Source organism: Lynx canadensis, chromosome B3, assembly GCF_007474595.2.
Source record: "Lynx canadensis isolate LIC74 chromosome B3, mLynCan4.pri.v2, whole genome shotgun sequence".
Taxonomy (NCBI): domain Eukaryota; kingdom Metazoa; phylum Chordata; class Mammalia; order Carnivora; family Felidae; genus Lynx; species Lynx canadensis.
This window is the reverse complement of record NC_044308.2, coordinates 69,937,277-69,951,835: the sequence shown is the minus strand read 5'-3', so window position 1 is coordinate 69,951,835 and position 14,559 is coordinate 69,937,277. Positions and strand designations below refer to the sequence as shown.

At 36.9% G+C, this 14,559-nt stretch overlaps 1 pseudogene; it reads left to right on the top strand.

Moving 5' to 3' along the window:
- Positions 1–12,499: 12,499 nt before the first annotated feature.
- On the top strand, positions 12,500–13,437 carry LOC115516167 (annotated as a pseudogene).
- The last annotated feature ends 1,122 nt before the right edge of the window (positions 13,438–14,559 follow it).

Here is a 14,559-nt window from a genome sequence, read left to right as displayed (position 1 = left end):
GAAGTAGAGAGAGCCTGGGCTTTTCTCATCCCTCAAAAACAGCTGTAGTGAGGTCAGATCACTTGGAACACCCAGGAAATCAATCTGAGGACTGGCAGAAGGATCTCCAAGATTGGAGGGAGACAGTGTGACGGGTGCAAAGGGCATGAAAGTGAATTGGGGAGAGAAAAATGGTGGTGCCATGGAGGGAAGGGAAACATTCCCATGAAGAGACAAAGGGAGAGAAACAGAGAGGGGTTGAGAGATTGTGGTGTCAGGTTAGCACAAGAGGAAAGCCTCTCTGGACCATGACTGGGGAGGGAGAGGTACTGAATGTGGCAAGTTTTTTGCAAACAGTGTGTGGAGCTCGAACTCTGAGGTTTTGGAAGTGTGTGACTTTCTCCAGAGTGGAGCTGCAGTGTGCACTCCTGTGGAGGAGGGAGCTGGCCCTGGAGTACATAGCATGGTGTGGGGACCTCTTGGGTCGCACTGGGAAAGGACATTCCCCTTCCTGGAGTACATTTGGAAGAGGGTATATTTCCTCTACAAAGACAAAAGACCCTGCAGGTGCCAGCTACAGACCTTCCTTCAGCAGGAAACAGTGGCACAGAACAGATAACCTGGCTGCTGCTTTTAGCAGTGCTTCACCATAGATCCTGGGTACCATGCAGGAGTAGGACTGTTTTTCTGGGACAAAAGACATCAGACACAGCAGAAAGAGGCTATCCTCTGCAGGAGGCAGACAGATCCACGCAGTGCTGGGTCCTGTAAAATTTCAAGTTTTGACTCCCATCCACGTACCAAAGATAAAATGCAGCAGAGCTGTCCTGCATGGTGCATGACAGCCCCCACTATTCTATGAGGGCTTCCTGAAGTGGGGGGGTGTGAGATCTCCTGTCCAGGGACCAGAGAGGGGGGTGGCTCCATGTTCTCCTGCAACACTTTCAACAACAACTTCAGAGAGCAACACTGTAGCCCCAGTGGAGGTAACCAAACCCCACACCCCTGCACCTGGCAACTGAACATTTAATGGGGCAAGACTGACTCTGAGCCAGCACAGCAGGGATCTTCATATGTAGATAAGTACATAAGTAGATCACTTATGTGAGCAAATCAGAGCAGAAAACTTTCCTAAGTTTTCCTAAACTTTCCTAACTTCCCTAAACTAACCTGGGGAAAGACACAGACATCAAAATCCAGGAAGCACAGAGGACTCCCATTAGATTCAACAAAAACTGACCAACAGCAAGGCATATCTTAGTCAAATTCATAAAATACCCAGGCAAGGAAAGAATCATGAAAGCAACAAAGGAAAAAAAAAAAAAAAGTCCTTAACCTACAAGGGAAGACATATCAGGTTTGCAACAGACCTATCCTCAGAAACTTGACAGGCCAGACAGGCCAGAAAGGAGTGGCAGGATATATTCAATGTGCTGAATTGGAAAAATATGCAGCCAAGAATTCTTTATCCAGCAAGGCTGTCATTCAAAATAGAAGGACAGATTAAAAGTTTCCCAGAAAACAAAAATTAAAGGAGTTCATGGCCACTAAACCAGCCCTGTAAGAAATTTTAAGGGGAACTCCCTGAGGGGAGAAAAGACAAAAGAAAAAAAAATACCAAAAGCAACAAAAATGAGAAAGGACTAGAGAACACCACCAGAAATTCCAACTCTATAGGCAACATAGTGGCAATAAATTCATATCTTTCAGTACTCACTCTAAACGTCAATGGACTAAATGCTCCAATCAAAAGACATAGGGTAACAGAATGGATAAGAAAACAAGATCCATCTATATGCTGTTTACAAGAGACCCACTTTAGACCTAAAGACACCTTCAGATTGAAAGTAAGGGAATGGAGAACCATCTATCATGCTAACGGTTGACAAAAGAAAGTTGGAGTAGCCATACTTATCTCAGACAATCTAGACTTTAATATAAGGACTGTAAAAAGAGATGAAGAAGGGCATTATATCATAATTAAGGGGTCTATCCACCAAGAAGTCCTAACAATTATAAACATTTATGCTCAAAATGTGGAACCACCCAAATATACAAATCAATTAATCACAAACATAAAGAAACTCAATAATAATACCATAATAGTAGGGGACTCCAACACTCCACTTACAACAATGGACAGATAATATAAAAAGAAAATCAACAAGGAAACAATGGCTTTGAATAACACACTGGACTGTATGGATTTAACAGATATATTCAGAACATTTCATCCTAAAGCAGGGTACACATTCTTCTCCAGGGCTCATGGAACATTCTCCAGAATAGATTACATATTGGAACACAAATCAGCCCTCAACAAGTACAAAAAGGTCGAGACCATACCATGGATATTTTCAGACCACAATGCTATGACACTCAAAATCAACCACAAGAAAAAATTTGAAAAGATAACAAATACTTGGAAACTAAAGAACATCCTAGTAAAGAATGAGTGAGTTAACCAAGAAGTTAAAAAGGAAATTAAAAAGTACATGGAAGCCAACGAAAATGATAACACCACAGCCCAAAACTTCTGGGACGCAGCAAAGGCAGTCATGAGAGGGAAGTATATAGCAATCCAGGCTTTCCTAAGAAGGAAGAGAGATCTCACATACACAATCTAACCTTATACCTGAAAGAGCTGGAAAAAGAACAGCAAATAAAACCCAAAACTAGCAGAAGACAGGAAATAATAAAGATTAGAGCAGAAATTAATGCTATCGAAAACAAAAGAACAGTAGAACAGAGCAATGAAACCAGAAGCTGGTTCTTTGAAAGAATTAACAAAGTTGATAAACTCCTATCCAGTTTGATCAAAAAGAAGGGACCCAAACAAATAAAATCAAGAATGAAAGAGGAGAGATCATGACCAACACAACATAAATAATACCAATAATAAGAGAATATTATGAGCAAATATACACCAGTAAAATGGGCCATCTGGAAGAAATGGACAAATTCCTAGAAACACATAAACTACCAAAACTGAAACAGGAAGAAATAGAAAATTTGAACAGACCCATAACCAGTAAAGAAATCAAATTAATAATAAAAAATCTCCCAAAAAACAAGAGTCCAGGGCCAGGTGGCTTTCCAGGGGAATTCTACCAAACATTTAAGTAAGAGATAACACCTATTCTCTTGAAGCTGTTCCAAAAAATAGAAATGGAAGTAAAACTTCCAAATTCTTTCTATGAAGCCACCATTACCGTGATTCTAAAACCAGACAAAGACCCCACTAAAAAGTTTCAGAGAGGGAGGGAGGCAAACCATAAGAGACTCTTAAATACTGAGAACAAACTGAGGGTTGATGGGGGGTGGGGGAGAGGGGAGAGTGGGTGATGGGCATGGAGGAGGGCACCTGTTGGGATGAGCACTGGGTGTTGTATGGAAACCAATTTGACAATAAATTATATTTAATGTAAAAAAAACATAAAATAAAAATAAGTAAAATAAATAATAAAAAGGAAAACTATAGACCCATTCCTTGATGAACATGGAAGCAAAAATCCTCAACAAGGTATTAGCCAACAGGATCCAAAAAAATATTTAAAAAATTATTCACCACGACCAAGTGGACTATATACCTGGGATACAGGGATGGTTCAATATTCACAAAATATTCAATGTGATTCATCACATCAATAAAAGAAAGGACAAGAATCACATGATCCTCTCAACAGATGCAGAGAAAGCATTTGACAATGTACAGCATCCTTTCTTGATAAAAACTGTCAAGAAAGTAGGTATAAAAGGGACGGATCATACCTCAAGATCATAAAAGCCATGTATGAAAGACCCAATGCTAATATCATCTTCAAGGGGGAAAAACTGAGAGCTTTCTTCCTAAGGTCAGGAACAAGACAAGGATGTCCTCTCTCACCACTGTTATTCAACATACTATTGGAATTTTTAGCCTCAGCAATCAGAAAACACAAAGAAATAAAAGGCATCCAAATTGGCCAGGAGGAGGTCAAACTTTCACTCTTCACAGATGACATGATACTCTATATGGAAAACCCAAAAGATTCCACCAAAAACTGTTAGAACTGACCCATGAATTCAGCAAAGTCACAGGATATAAAATCAATCCACAGAAATCAGTTGCATTCCTATACACCAACAATGAGGCAACAGAAAGAGAAATCAAGGAATTGATCCCATTTACAATTGCACCAAAAACCATAAAATACCTAGAAATAAGTCTCACCAAAGAAGTTAAAAATCTATACACTGGAAACTATAGAAAGCTTATGAAAGAAATTGAAGAAGCCACCAAAAAAATGGAAAAAGATTCCATGCTCCTAGATAGGAAAAACAAATAATGCTAAAATGTCAATATTACCCAAAGCAATCTACATATTCAATGTAATCCCTATCAAAACAACACCAGCATTCTTCACAGAGCTGCAACAAACAATCCTCAAATTTTTATGGAACCAGAAAAGACCCCAAATAGCCAAAGCAATCCTGAAAAACAAAAACAAAGCTGGGGCATCACAATTCTGTACTTCAAACTGTATTACAAAGCTGTAATTATCAAGACAGTTTGGTACTGGCACAAAAAACAGACACTCAGATCAATGGAACAGAGTAGAGAACCCAGAAATGGACCCACAAAGGTATGGCCAACTAATCTTTGACAAAGCAGGAAAGAAAATCCAATGGAATAAAGACAGTCTCTTCAGCAAGTGGTGCTGGGAAAACTGGACAGCGACATGCAGAAGAATGAACCTGGACCACTTTCTGACACCATACACAAAAATAAACTCAAAATGGATGAAAGACCTCAATGTAAGACAGGAAACCATCAAAATCCTTGAGGAGAAAGCAGGCAAAAACCTCTTTGATCTTGGCCGCAGCAACTTCTAACTCAACACGTCTCCGGAGGCACAGGAAACAAAAGCAAAAATGAACTACTGGCACCTCATCAAAATAAAAAGCTTCTGCACAGCGAAGGAAACAATCAGAAAAACTGACAACTGACAGTTTAAAAGTCAACTGACAGAATGGGAGAAGATATTTCAAACAACATATCAGATAAAGGGTTAGATCCAAAATCTATAAAGAACTTATCAAACTCAACACCCAAAAAACAATCCAGTGAAGAAATGGGTAAAAGACATGAATAGACACTTCTCCAAAGAAGACATCCAGATGGCCAACCGAAACATGAAAATATGCTCAATGTCACTCATCATCAGGGAAATTCAAATCAAAACCGCAATGAGATACCACCTCACACCTATCAGAATGGTTAATATTAACACCACAGGCAACAACAGATGTTGGCAAGGATGCGGAGAAAGAGGATCTCTTTTGCATTGCTGGTAGGAATGCAAACTGGTGCAGCCACTCTGGAAAAGAGTGTGGAGGTTCCTCTAAAAATTAAAAATAGAACTACCCTACCACCCAGCAATTGCACTACTAGGTATTTATCCAAGGGATACAGGTATGCTGTTTCCAAGAGACACATGCACCCCAATCTTTATAGCAGCACTATCAACAATAGCCAAAGTATGGAAAGAGCCCAACTGTCCATCGATGGATGAATGGATAAAGAAAATGTGGCATATATATATGCAATGGAATATTTCTTGGCAATCAAAAAGAATGAAATCTTGCCATTTGCAACTATGTGGATAGAACCAGAGGGTATTAGGCTAAGCGAAATTAGTCAGAAAAAGACAAATATTATGACTTCACTCACATGAGGACTTTAGGGACAAAACAGATGAACATAAGTGAAGGGAAGCAAACATAATATAAAAACAGGGAGGGGGACAAAACATAAGAGACTCTTAAATATAGAGAATAAACAGAGGGTTACTGGAAGGGTTGTAGGTAGGGGGATGGGCTAAAAGAGTAAGGGACATTAAGGAATCTACTCCTGAAATTATTGTTGCACTATGTGCTAACTAACTTGGATGTAAATGTTAAAAAATAAATTAAAAAAAAAAGAAACTTGTTGCATTTCTATAAACCAATAACTAAACAGCAGAAAAAGAAATCAAGGTATTGATCTCATTTACATTTGTACTAAAAATAAGGTTACCTACGAATAAACCTAACTAAAGAGGTAAAAGATCTGTACTCTGAAAACTTAAGAACGTTTATGAAAGAAACTGAAGAGGACACAAAGAAATAGAAAAGCATTCCATGCTCATGGACTGGAAGAAAACACATTGTTAAAATATCGATACTATCCAAAGCAATCTACACACTTAATGCAATCCCTATCAAAAAACCACCAGCATTCTTCAGAGAGCTAGGAAAAGCAATCCTAAAATTTGCATGGAACCACAAAAACCCTGAATAACCAAAACAATCCTAAAAAAGAAAAGCAAAGCTGAAGTCATTACAATTTCACACTTCAAGGTATATTACAAAGCTGTAGTCATCAAGACAGTATGGTGCTAACACAAAAACAGACACATAGGTCAATGGAACAGAACAGAGAACATAGAAATGGACCCACAACTATATGGTTAACTCATTTTTGACAAAGCAGGAATGAATATTCAGTTAAAAAAGACAGTCTCTTCAACAATAGTGTTGGAAACACTGGGCAGCAACATGGAGAAGAATAAAACCATACTTATACCATATAAAAAAATAAATTCAAAATGGATGAAAGACCTAAATGTGACACAGGAAGCCATCAAAACCCCAGAGGAGAAAACAGGCAGCAACCTCTTTGACCTCAGCCATAGCACTCTCTTACTAGATTCACTGCCAAAGACAAGGGAAACAAAAACAACTTGACTTCGTCAAGGTAAAAAGTTTCACAACAAAGGAAACAATCAAAACTAAAAGGCAGTCTATAATGGGAGAAGATATTTGCAAATAAAAAATCTGATGAAGGGTTAGTATCCAAAATCTATAAAGAACTTATCAAAATCAACACCCAAAAAACAAACAACCCAGTTCAGAAATGGGTAGAAGACATGAAAAGACACTTTTCCAAAGAAGACTTCCAGTTGGCTAACAGACACATGAAAAGATGCTCAATATCACTCATCATCAGGGAAATACAAATCAAAACCATAATTAGATATCACCTCACACCTGTCAGAATGGCTAAAATTAACAACACAAGAAACAACAGGTGTTGGGAAGGATGTTGAGAAGGGGGAACCCCCTTGCACTACTGGTGGGAATGCAAACTAGTACAGCTACTTTGGAGAACAGTATGGAGGTTCCTCAAAAAACTAAAAAGAGAAATACCCTACATCCAGTAATTGTACTATTAGGTATTGTACTATTAGGTATTTACCCACAGGATACAAAAATACAGATTCAAAGGGGTATACACACCCCAATGGTTATAGTAGGATTATCAACAATAGCCAATGTATGGAGAGAGCCCAATGCCCATTGACTGGCGACTGGATAAAGAAGGTGAGATATATACTCAGCAATCAAAAAGAATGAAATCTTGCCATTTGAAACATGGATGGAGTTAGCTAGACCAATCATGCTATGTGAAATAAGTCAATCAGAGAAAGACAATACCACATGATTTCACTCACATGTGGAATTTAAGAAACAAAAACAGATGAACATACGGGAAGTGGTGGGGAGAGCAGAGAGGGAAATCAACCATAAGAGACGGTTAATGATAGAGAACAATGGATGCAGGGAGGTGGGTGGAAGATGAGCTAGATGGGTGATGCATACTAAAGACAGCACTTGTGATGAGCCCTGGGTGTTGTATGTAAGCGATGAATCACTGAATTCTACTCCTGAAACCAATATTGCACTGTATGTTAACTAAATTTTAAAGAAATAATAAAAATGTAATAAATTGAGATGAAACTTCAAATGAGTTTGATATCTCATAGGTTCTCAGATAACTCTTTACAATCTCATCATCATCTATACCTAAGTGTGGACCAGACTGGGAGAAGTAAAAACAGAAGGTCATAATTTGGTGTTGACTTTTTGTCAGCTGCTTTTCTAGGTCTCTGAGATGATCATATGATTATCTATCTTTCATTCTATTAATGTGATTTATCATATTGATTGACTTGCCTATGTTGAATCATCCTGTTGCATCCCAGGGATAAATCCAACTTGATCATGGTAATGATCCTTTTAATGTAATACTGAATTGGTTTGCTAGTATTTAGTTCAAAAATTTTCCATCTATATTCATCAGATATATTGACCTGTACTTTCTAGTAGTATAGGTATCAGAATTATGCTCACCTTTTAGAATGTGTTTGGGAATGTTCCTTTCTCTTTAATTTCTTGGAAGGGTATGAGAAAGGCTGGAGTCTTAATAATTTTGTTAACCAAAACCTCTACATACTCACTTCGCATTTGGCCCCACAAGTGTGTACTCAGCTCTGAGTATGGGGAATGATCTACATGCAGGACTTCAACTAACTTAGTTTGCAACCTTCATCTTGAATATATATGAAGATGATGAAGATCGATGTGAATGATTCTTCTACTGTACCATCTTCTGCCTAACTTGCTTAATGTAGGGTAAGATCATCAAACTTCTTATGTAACAGGCCAAAGACTTTGTGGACCATATGGTGTCTGCTACAAGTATTCGACTGCTTGTTATACCTCAAAATGCCATAGATAATACATAAACAAATGGTTGTGTCTGTGTTCCAATAAATTTATTTAAGGAAGAGGCAGTGGTCCACATTTGACCCATGGGCCATAATTTGCCAACACTTAATCTAGAATAACATTTTTAAGCTTTTTATTTGTCCAACAATTTAGCATGGTCTCATAAGCCTTATGTCCAGTCAGATTCAGTATGTTTTAAGGAAACAAAAGCTACATAAAGATATTTATTTATCCCCTCATTTCACGTACTTTGTGATGAATTTTGGAATAGTTAATAGATAAAAAATGTTAAATGGGGACAAATCACAAATGCTGATGGGAATGCCCCCCTTGCATAAAGCATCTTGCTTTTTCTGGAAAAAAAAATGTTGATACATAGGGTTCACTCTCTCCCACTCCGTAAATGAGGGCATCTGCAACAATTGTGGGGAACTTCTCACTCTTTCCAACTCAGTAAATCTAAGTAAGCTCATGTTTCCACATATCTTGTCTTAAATGAGTTATCACTCACACACCCAAGACATTGTGTAATATACAAGAGATAGTCTAACATCTTCTATCCTCCCTTACCTCCCATCACCAAATAACTCTTCTATTTTTCTCTTGAGCCAATTAACATAAGCATAGCCATCATTCCCAGGAGAAATCAATAAAAGGTTTGTTATCAGAAATCTCAGAAACATCACTAGGTCACTAACACCTACTGCTACTAAATTAACTGTATTTTCACTGGAAAGAAACACATTTTGTCTGAGAGGTGATTATACTACAAAGCAGAAATCAAAATTATTGAGTTTCTACAAATGCTGCTGCACACTCTAGAACAGAACAGGTAAGTTAGAAAAATATTCCTAATATTGAACAATACCACAGAAATCTCTTTCATACTTTGATTTCACGTTTTTCTTTTCTACTTGCATTTTCCTCCTGTCTCTAGTTATTCTAATGCTTTGAACACTGTTCTATTTTAATCAAAATATATACAAAACCATATTATGCCTGAAGATACTTCAGAAATATCTGAAATGACTGACATTTATGATGTCCCTTTCCTGTTTTGTTATCTTAAGGATCCTTGATCTGTCACCACTTTCTTCATCATTTTATGTGATACTTCACATTTCTCACTGTGGGGACCAAATATATTCAAGTATACCTTGCCCACCCAATTCGCACCCATTCTCCTAAGAGATTACATCAATGGAAATGATTCTCTGCCCTCATACAGGTATGGTGTGGTGAGTCAGTTCCCTCCACTTGGCATATCTGATAAAGCATTTGATGATGTGAGCCAATGACTGAGTCAAGAATTAAAGGGAGAATGATAAGAACGAGTATGACTTAGTAGAACTGGTTTCCATCAGTTCTGAAGAGAACTGCTATTAGAAGCAATCTCAGATGGCTAAGAGTAGAGATTAAAAGACAAATTCATGAATATGGACTGGCAAAATGAATTTTAAACAGCTTTGCTTCCTGTGTTTTCAGTCTTAGGATGGTTATAATTCCTCTTAGAGGAGAGGGAATATCAATCACTAAAGTCAAAAGACTTAATTCTATCTGATTTTCTGTATCACCTACTTGAAAAAATTTCCTCTCCTATGTTCTGAATGTTAAAGCCAAAATATCTGGCAAGGATAGCAACCAACTCTTAGGGGACTCTACTTTCAGAGAATTTCTGATTCTTTAAGTTCTTGAAGAAATAAAAAGAACTAATTTTTTAACAGGTTTGAATTAACTCTCCCCATGCTCTGAGCATGAACTCAGTATTTCAGGATAAACTAAATGTGAGAACTAATTCCTTGTAAGTCTTGAACAAAAGATGGGGTCCTCTTTAGATGATAGCTATAGTTGTGGTAAACATAGCACAACATATAAACCTGTCAAATCACTAAGTTGTACACCTAAAACTAGGGTAGCATTGTATGTCAACTATACTCAAATTAGAAAGAAGGAAAGACAGAAAGAAAAGGGAAGGAAAGAAAAGAAAAAGGAAAGAAAAGAACAAAGGAAAGGAAAGGACAGGAAGTAAAAGGAAAGAAAAGGGGAAAAGGAAAGGAAAGGAGCAGAAAGAAAGAGTGATCACAACATAGTATTGTGCAGGGTTACTGGTAAGTCTGTTTTCACTACACATTTTTAGCTTTTCTCTTTAGACAGATTTCATCAGTCAGTCTTTAATCTGTTTTAGAAACTATAAAGAAATATTAGGAACCATAAATTTCAGTGGGCAAAGTAGAGTGGCTTATAATAGTGCTTTCCTGTTCTTGAAATAGCAAACACACCAGTATTCTGTAAAATGCCTTTCAGTTACCAATCATTTGTATTCCTTGACCCAAACTCATTCACATATATTATTTTTCTTTAAACAAGAAAGCACTGTAAACTTCTGGTTAAAATTCAGTGTAAAACACCAAGGTTTTCTTCATAGTACAGCCAGAAATTGTCATTTATTGACTGAGAAATGTTGGTTTAACAAGGACAAGTAAAACTATAAAACTAGTAACAAAATAATAGTGATAAAAATAATTAATCTAACTATCACATATATGCATACTCCACTCCCTCCATTTAACCTTAAACTTAACCTCATTTTTCCCATCTCCCAAGCCCCCTCCCCTCAGGCAACTACCATGTTCTTCTCTATATTTATAGGTCTGTTTCTTCCTTTACGTAATTTTTATTGCATAACATATTCTTTTGTAACCAATTTCTGTTATTTAGTAAGTTAGTGGAGATTTCAATAAATCTAAATTTGCATCATTTATAATGGCCATACTCATGTTGGTATTAGTTCTAGAAATTCCCCTTCCTGCATATCTTCTCATATCCTATTATATCTTTTAAGTGTACCTTTAATTTTTCACTTTAGGTTAAATAATGAATGGACCCAAGTATATAATATACATACACATCTTCAACCTTTCTACTTATTCAAGTGATAACAGATACTCCCCTGAAAAAGTTGTTGGTAGCAATTTTACTCACCTTCAAATAGCATTTTAGCTGAACTAAGCTTCAAGTATTTGAAGATAAGCTCTCATGGACCTTTATCTTTGATGACTTTTGGGGGTCTTGTAATTTTTACATGCTCTTAGTGTATCATAATTAAATATTTTGCTTCAGTGAAAACACCATTATTTCTCAGTTCCATATTTGAATTGCCACTCCTTAATCCTAGAACAGACTTTTCAAAAGCACAAAATCTCTCCCAATCCTAGAAAAGTACTGAAAAGCCTTTTCCTGAGTCTGCTGACAGTCCAGGTTTAGAGTTTCACTGATTTAAAGTAAATTTTAACTCTTTGCAATTAACTGGTTGCAATATTGCCACCACAATATTGGAAACTATCAGAGGACAAGCCTTTTTCATTTTAAGCTATGCTTCCCCTAATATTCAACACTCTTTCACTCATTGGCTGGCCACTATTCCATAAATGATTAATGCCTGAGATTTCACAGGTAAGAAATAAAAGAATAATCAGAGAGTACATTCTGCTACAGTATGTGTGCACAAATATGATTAAGAGTATGAACATTCAAATTATGGCTATTTATGACATGTAAAATGTTTTCTTGAATGTGTACGGAGAAGACTGAAGAAGCCCAAACTATTGCAGAATGAGCATGGTAAAGAAACTCTCTACCAGGAGATGTTACTCTCTGCCCCTAATTCCTCCATTTACCTGATATACTCCCACATGACTTCTTTCCTTGACACTCTAGCCTAACTTTTGATTATCTCATTTCTATTTATTTATCTTCCTTTAACCTGCCCTTTCTGTATGTGTTCTAACTTCAAAATTTGACTCGTAACATATTTCCCACAAAATCACTGAGGGGCAAAAACATATCAATGTGAAATACCTATATTTCTCAATTCTTCCTTATTTTCTACCTTCAGAACACTTCAGCGTCTTCTCTACTGATTGAGTCAATGGATGGACCAAATGACACTGTGGTATCTGAATTTGTATTGATTGGTCTTTCAAATTCACAGGAGATGCACCTTTTTCTCTTTGGGTTCTTCTCTGTGTTCTACATGGGAATTATCCTGGGAAACCTCTTCATTGTGTTCACAGTAATTATTGACTCTCATTTACACACCCCCATGTACTTCCTATTGGCCAACCTCTCCCTTCTGATCTAGGTCTGTCCTCCTACCACAGTGCCCAAAACGATCTCTGATCTTTTCACTGACTGCAACATCATTTTCCCTTCCAAATGCATGATACAGATATTTTTTATTCACGTCATGGGTGGAGGTGAGATGGTGCTGCTCATAGCCATGGCATATGACCGGTACACCGCAATCTGTAAACCTCTCCACTACCTGACCATCATGAGCCCCAAAACGTGTGTCTCCTTTGTAGTGGCTGCCTGGATAGTGGGGATAATCCATGCTGTATCTCAGTTTGTTTTGTGTCACTAAACTTGCCCTTTTGTGGCCCTAATGAAGTAGATAGTTTTTACTGTGATTTTCCTCGCGTCATGAAACTTGCTTGTGTAGACACTTACAAGCTAGAAGTTTGTAATCACTGCCAACAGTGGGTTTATATCCATGGCTACTTCTTCTCCTTAATTATATCCTATATCTTCATTTTGGTCACTGTCTGGAAACGTTCTTCAGGGGACTTGTCCAAAGCATTTGTCACGTTGTCAGCTCACATCACTGTAGTGATTTTGTTTTTTATGCCATGCATGTTTCTCTATGTGTGGCCTTTCCCTACATCATCACTGGATAAGTATTTGTTCATTGCCAACTTCGCTATCACCCCCGTCTTGAATCCTGCCATCTATACATTAAGAAACAAAGACATGAGAGTGGCCATGAGAAGACTGGGCAAGCGGATTATGGATCCTACTGGTATCTAATAATGAATGAAGCAGATCTAGATATCACATGATGCAGGCTTACCAAGGATACTGAAAGTTACATGTCTGTCATCATTACTATGATAAGAACTATTTGGGGAAATACTTCAACAAGGTCCACCAGTAGAAATTGATTGTGAAGTCACAGGTGACTTTATGTTGCTAACCACAGAAAATAAGTTGACTTTACTTACTTCCATTGAGAAGAGAGAGGAGAAGAGAAAACTGAGCTAATTTGCAGGAATAAACTTAACATTCAAATACCATTTTCTGGAACTTATTAATTGTATTTATTCTCAATTATGATGACATACCTCAAACAATTGATAAATATATCTCATAGTAAACTAATGGATTTAATAAATAAAATGTGACTGAGTAAATCAAAATCAATAAATTCTGTTTTCTAATTCGTATGTTAATTTTAACTTAGAATAAGAAGAAAATCAACTGTTACTTATGTCAAGGATGCTCTTTTAGCTTTTTGTTTAAATTTGATTGTAAGTAGACGAGAGAAATTCTTTAACATTATGAATATTTTCAATAAATACAAGGTAGGATTTCTGAACTTTTGTCTATTATTCTAACAATGAAGACTTTAAAAACTCAGTTATCTTAGTTAGTTTTCATTAAAAAAAAAAACATAAAAGTAATAGCTGTTTCACAAAAGAATAATCACCCAAGGGTGTATGTTTAGACATTCTGGTTTCTTTCAATATGGTCTGCTGGTCAGACAAAATATTCCCCCAAGAGTTTATATATATATATATCTGAGTTTGATAGTCTTGGATAAATGTAAGCCAAAAGTTGTGAGGCATATTCAATTTAATTGAGCATTTCTACTTTCGGAGTAAATACTTTATTAAGTTACACACGACCTTTTCATTTATTTGTTTCTACTGCTCTGTAAGTAAAATATGCTCCATCAAGGCAACTACTGCCTATATGTTTTGTCCTGTGTTTCTCTAGGAACCTTTCCAGTAACATCTCTGCTTCCTCCATGTAAATTAATCATTAATACTTCTCTTAATGCTTTGGTATTCATCTGTATAGGTATTTCTCCTTTGCTTGATCATTGCTAACTACTCCCTCTTTCAAATATTCCACTGGGCTTCCAAGAAA